Source organism: Petaurus breviceps, unplaced genomic scaffold (assembly GCF_028583685.1).
Source record: "Petaurus breviceps papuanus isolate PSGF00001 unplaced genomic scaffold, PetGlider_PUasm1.0 221, whole genome shotgun sequence".
Classification (NCBI taxonomy): domain Eukaryota; kingdom Metazoa; phylum Chordata; class Mammalia; order Diprotodontia; family Petauridae; genus Petaurus; species Petaurus breviceps.
Window position 1 is genome coordinate 3027593 of NW_027185877.1, and position 6399 is coordinate 3033991.

Here is a 6399-nt window from a genome sequence, read left to right on the forward strand (position 1 = left end):
GGAGAAATTCTGAAATCAGTCAAATAACGTTTACTAGTTGGAGAAATGGAGTCCATTCTATCATTTGTTCAATAAAGTCAAGTCAACAAATATTTATTAAGTGTTTACTATATGTGCCAGTCACTGTGCTAAGCTATGGGAAAATAAAGAAATAAAAAATATGGTCCCTATCGTCAAGGATTGGGAGAAAAAAATGTGTAAACTATGTAAGATACAAAAGATATACAGAGGAAAAGGAAAGTGATCTTACTGGGGAAGCATTAGTAGCTAGGGGACCCAGGAAAGCCCTTCTAGAGTAAGTGGGATTTGAGTATTGAAGGGAAAAGTCAGAGAAATGGAAGGGAAAAAGGTAGAGCATTACAGGCATTGGGGACACCTCAATGCAAAAACAGAGAGAGGGGAGATGGAACGTAGTGTTCAAGAAACTTCAGGCAGGTCAATGTTGCTATAACACAAACGTTTATTGGGCATTATTATATCTTTGAAATATGCATGATCAAGAGCTCAAAGGTGAATATTATACATTTCCTGTCCCTCAAGAATGGGAAACACTTAACTAGAGCTAGAAGGGACCTTAGAGGTCATCTAGTCCAAACCCCACATTTTACAACTGAGAATCATACTCAGTGAGAGTAATGAGATGTATACCTGAATTACTATAAAGCATGGCAGAATATATGAGGAGAGATGCTATAAGAGGGAAAAAACTGTGGTGGGAATTGGAAGGGAGAGAAACTTTCCACATTGGGGCTTTATGGAAAAAGTGGTATGTGAGCTAGAACTTGAAGATAGGACAACTTTTGAAAATCAGGGAAGGGTATTTCATGGGGAGGCATGAGGAAAGGCATAGTGATGCTAAGCACAGTGCTTGGTCAAAAATAATGGAGGGTAACAGTTTGGCTCAGGAGCAGGATTCATGAAGGATGGCAGAGGGACAAAGGGCTAGATAGCAAAGGACCTCGAATACCAAGCTGGGTTTGGACATTATTCAGAAAGGAATGAAGAGCAACTGGAGGTTGTTTAGGAAGAGAGTCACATAATTAGAGCTATGCTTTAGGAAGATTATTCTGACCACTCTGACCTGTAGGATGGATTAGACAAGGATAGAGACTGGGGGTAGAGAGATAAGGAGGAAGCAACCTCAACAATCTAGGAAAGAGAAAATGAGGGTGTGAATTAGGATGGCTATGAGGATGGAAAGGAAGGGACAGAGTCATGAGATGCTGAGCAGAGAGAATCTACAGGACCTGACAATTGACTGAGTATGAGGAAGAGGCAGAGTACTAAGATCAATCAATTAGCAAACGTATTAAATTCCTACTGTGCTAGGTGCTGAGGATAAAAAGGTCAATAGATGAAAGTCAAGAGACAGAGAAAGAAAGAGACAGGTAACTAAATGAACATAATCTACATTTACGAAAATTATATTATCCTAGGGGAGGCAACCTGTACATATATTAAGCACATATAAAATAAATACAAGGTGGTGGTGGTTGCTGTTTGCAGAGAGGGTACTAGTAGCTGAGAAAAAAACAGTGAAGGCTGCACATAGGTGGTATTTGAATTGTTTTAAAGGGGGAAAAAGTGTTCTACATGTTGGAAATGAGGAATGAGTGCATACCAGGCACAAAAGACAGCCATTGTAAGGGTATGGAAATTGGAGGTATGTGAGGAACATTAAGAAGGCCAGTCTGGCTAGATCTTAGTGTATGAAGGAGGGAAAAGGATGACAAGGTGGGAAGAACAGGTGTTGGTCATCTTCTCACCAGAGATCAGCATCATGAAGAAGACTGGAAAACTGGCTCAATGGAATCAATTCCTAGATGAATATCCCTTATTTGCTCTTGCTGTCTTTCCCCTGCAATGGATAAATAAACCTCCTTTTTAACAGAGGATGAATTTCCAATGTCTCATTTTATTCCCATTTCAGACCTCTCTCCCAGGAGACTAGTCTAAGTCAGGTCCAGCCAGGAAGCCATGGCCACAGAACTTCATGGAATCTGATTGGTCCCCAAAGGTGTTTTGAAATTGCCCTTATTCAAATGACACAACTGAAGAGCACAGTCTTCATTCGTGGCATCTTTAGTCCTTTGAACTCTACGTTAACCCTTTGAACGCAGTCTCAGGAGGGCTCTCACAGTCTAGACCTATGCCCTTCCTTTGTCTAGCATCTTCGTCTCTGAACCTTGCTGAAGCAGCGTGACATCATAGATACAATGCTGAACTCAGTTAGCAATACTTTGGTGCAAGTCTCACATTAGAGTATGTGAACCTGAGCCTTAGTTTGTTCATTTGTAAAATGGGGAAGACAATAGTACCTATCTCACAAGGATGTTTTGAGGATCAGATGAAATAATATATCAATACCTTTAAGTGCTACATAAATGTGAGCTACTGTTATTATCTTACTGCAGAACAGAAAAATGCCCATTTGACAGGAAGGGAGAAGAGCAGGATGAGTCACTTAAACTATCAAATGGCAGCTATAATTCACTGAGGACCTCATCTCACTTTTGCTGATGCAAATGCCATTTCACTGAAAATGGGGAATAGAAATAGCAGGCTTAGAGAAGCAGTAGGTTTACTGGAGCACATGGCAATTTCAGCTTGTTTTTTCAGTCAGGCTCTTTAAAAAGACTTTTAATAAAACTCAGACTATTTTTGTGACCTTTAAAAAGAAAGTCTGAATTAAGAATTAGTAGGAAATAATTTTTCTCAGCTCCTCAAACTCAGACAGAAAAGTAATATGTTATTTTTTTTCTCTTATGAACTCTATTCTCCCACATCATCTTGCTATCCCTCCTTTTGCTTAACATGTGGGAAGCCCCAGGAAGAAAGTAAAATATTCTGAGATGCAGAATGATCCATAGGTTGAAAATATCCACCTTATTTTGCACTGTTATTTAACCTGCAACAGGGACATCTTTAGACTGTTTCCACTTATGGACAAAATGAAAGACCTGTATATAATGTGGTTTCGCTATCCTTATCCTCGTGAATGGATTACAAAACCCATGTTCAGTAAACACTTTGCTTCCTTCTTAATAGTTTATTGGAATCACAATCTCCTCAGAAATTCTTCCTCCTACAGAGCACATTGCAACCCATCCAGGCCTTCCTTATCATACACTTGGCCCCATCCTCCTAAAATTCCTCCAAAGAAGGTTCATTCCGTTTTTGGTGTGGTTTGGAGGTTTTTGAGGAGGGGAGTAGTTAATGGAAGACTTGGGGAAGAGGCAGAGCCTTCCTTTAGACATCATAATTTCATAGGTTTAAAGCCTAAAGAGACTTCAGAGGCCATCTAGCTTAACTCCTTCATTTTACAAGTGAGGAAAAAATTGATGTCAGAGAATTTGAATGACTTGCTTAATGTCACAAAAGAATATAATGGGGAACTCCTATGACAGTTCATCAGTCATCACCCAGTTTCACTATGTGACTGTCCTACCTCCTTTTCCAATCACGCATCCTTTCTGTGTTTTCTCTTGAATAATTCTTCATCAGTAATGTGCTATAGCCTATTCACATTAATCAGGCACCTCTCCAATGCCCTGTGGGTGACTCTCCTTAATTCTGTTGTTTAATTCTATTGTTTTTCCCTTTTTAAAACAATTTCAGTGCTTTTTTCTTTTCTTTCTTTTTTTTAACAAATAAGCTCACAGCTTAGTTGAGTTCCTGCATACCATTTTTCCCACGGAGTCACTGTCAAGTCTCCCTTATTTGAACTCTATCCCTTGTAACAAATAAGTATAGTTGAGCAAAACAAATCAACATATTAAAAATATATGGAAATCTATACCTCATTTGCGCTATTGTCTACATCTCTTTATATGTGCTCATCTGCATACATGTTGTTTTCCCCTAATAGAATATAAGCTCCTCAAGAAAAAGGAATTTATTTCTTTTCTTTCTTTCTTTGTCTTCATATTCTAAGAGCCTCACATTAGACCTAACACACAGTAGGTGTTTATCATTGCTTGTTGACTTGAATTTAATTGAATTGTATGCCCCACGAAGGAAACTTCTTTATGATATTGGCAGATGGTCATTGATTCCCAAAGTATAAGGTACATACATCTCTATTAAACTTTAGCCTTGGGTTTCCAAATGTCAAGCCCAAAATTTGCTCTACCCCAAATTTTAACTGAGCCATGTAGCAGACTTAAATACTTTTTAGAACACAAAAATCATGGAACTAAGCAACTAAAACACTCTATCAGTGCTTATTGCTTCAGCTAACAATCTACTGGAGGGGTAGAGTGTGAGAGAATGGGGCTAATTCCTGAGAACAGCACTCTGTTTAAAATTGGATAAAAAACACAACTGAATGGGGTGGCCAGGTAGCACAGCGAGTAAGAGCACCGGCTCCAGGGTCGGGATGACCTGGGGATCAAATCTGGGCTCAGATACTCAGCACCACACCCAGAAATAATAACTGGCCGTGTAACCTTGAACAAGTTACTTAACCCCGATTGCTTTCTAAAAAAAAACAACACACAAGTGAAAATCTTGATGTTACCTGCATTACGCAGGAAAAGCTTCTCTTTGGACACTGTGGAATTGAGTGGAGCAGAAACTGATGAGCTTTTGTTATCAGTCCTAAAGGATCCACCTAGGGGATGTGTCAGACAGAAGTGAAGAGTATGAACTCATTTTAGGTTTTATTTTACAAATTGAGTGAAACATGCTACAACTAGTTTCATTTTGTGTAGACATGTTTAAGTTATTTCAGGTATCTTATTTAAAAGCTAGCAGAGAGTCACCCTTCCTTCCAGCTAATTTGTCACTGCTAAATAACACTCCTTAGACAAGAGGGATTGTTTAACTAGTTATAACAAACCAATTTAAAAATTTTGTACATCTGTTGAACAGATGTTTTGAAAAGCATCCTAGATTGATACAGGAACAGCACCATTGGGAGGAAAATAGAACCTTGATGGGCAGCCCTCACTTACCTGTTTGCCATGCTGTTGGCTTAAATGAGCTTTGGCTGAAATCACACTGGTCTCTCCTGCTACAATAAGCTGGACTAACTTCAGGTAGATGTTAACAGCAACAAACAGAAAGATTTGCTCTTTATTAAAGAGATCTTCATCAAAGTAGGCAACAAGGCTAATGTGGAAAAGAAAGAGGGTAGGGTAAGAGATAATGGATAGACTAGATGCTCTATTATCACAATAGGAGAAGGTAAAGGGCAGAAATGAAGTCATTTACCTATTAAGAATAAAGCTACAGGTAAGGGCTTTTCTAGCACTTGTATAAAATTCTCTACTTAAGTCAAAACATGTGATCAAATCATAACTTAGTAGAGCATCATGGAGATACTGGCAGGTCACTTTTCCTGACAAGTAAGAGCTGGTCTGAACTGTGTTCTCTTTCCACAGAATATGTCAACACTACAGTTCCGAACTTTAAGGGTGGAAAGGTCCTCAGCACCTCCTCCCTCCTCTGAATTGTTACCTGTAAAAGGCTAAAGGCAACAGCCTGATGTACTGGTCTGAGGCCAAATGCAGAAGAATTTGATACCTTCCATTTGATGCATTTTCTGTAACACCAAGAGAGAGAAAAGGCTAGCTTATGCTTAAGGGCTGAAATATTCTTGCTGACATAGCATAATAATGGGAAACACATTATTTACCTTGAGGATGGGTTACTTTGGGGGAGTTTATTTTCTGTTAATCTAGCAACTTTGTCAAGCCTTAGGAGTTAAAAAACTGTTAAGCAGAACAGAACCATTTGATAACTTAACTCTAAAAGATCATGGGCAAGTTATGCAAGATGGGAGACAGTGACTTTGGGAATGAGATATCATTACAGGTGGCAACATGAAAACCATTAGGACAAATTTATAGGCTAGAGGGATTTAGAGGTCCAAGATCCCATCACTAGTTGGGTATTAGTGTTAAGTCATACATATTTTCTCTTTTTTACTTACTCTTCTTTGACAATTGAAAGAGAACCAACCAGCATAGTTTTCTTTTTTCCAAACATCCAAGGACCTCTGCACGGACATCTAAAGATTTCAGGGAATTCATTCCATCCTGTTTTGTTTTTTGACAAGAAAGTAACATTGTAAACTTCATACTAGAGTGGTTAGGTTGTAGTCCTGAATTTTTGTCCCCTGTTCTATCACTACTTCTCTCTGACTTTAGCAGTCACTTCTTGCTTTAGTTTCCTCGTCTGCACAATAAGATGAAGTGTAGGTGTCAAGAAATGATGCCTTCTGTGGATATTGAGGAATTGAGTAAGTTACCACAGATTTAAAGTAGAAAAGGCCCTTTAGAAGCTATTGGATTGTAAAGCCAAGCATGAGCAGCTTTCCAAAAGAATGCTACTGTGAACAGCTTGTAAGATTCTGATTACATAGTGCAGTGAACACTCTATTCAATAACAAATTAG

The 6399-nt window shown here is 38.8% G+C and overlaps 1 long non-coding RNA gene across 1 annotated transcript; it reads right to left on the reverse strand.

Annotated features, from left to right (window-relative positions):
* Positions 1–4592: 4592 nt before the first annotated feature.
* On the reverse strand, positions 4593–6041 carry LOC138166312 (uncharacterized). Its single transcript, XR_011169579.1, has 3 exons — positions 5936–6041; positions 5461–5545; positions 4593–5112 (listed from the first exon to the last, which is right to left on the reverse strand). It is a non-coding gene; the product is annotated as an uncharacterized lncRNA (long non-coding RNA).
* Positions 6042–6399: the final 358 nt, after the last annotated feature.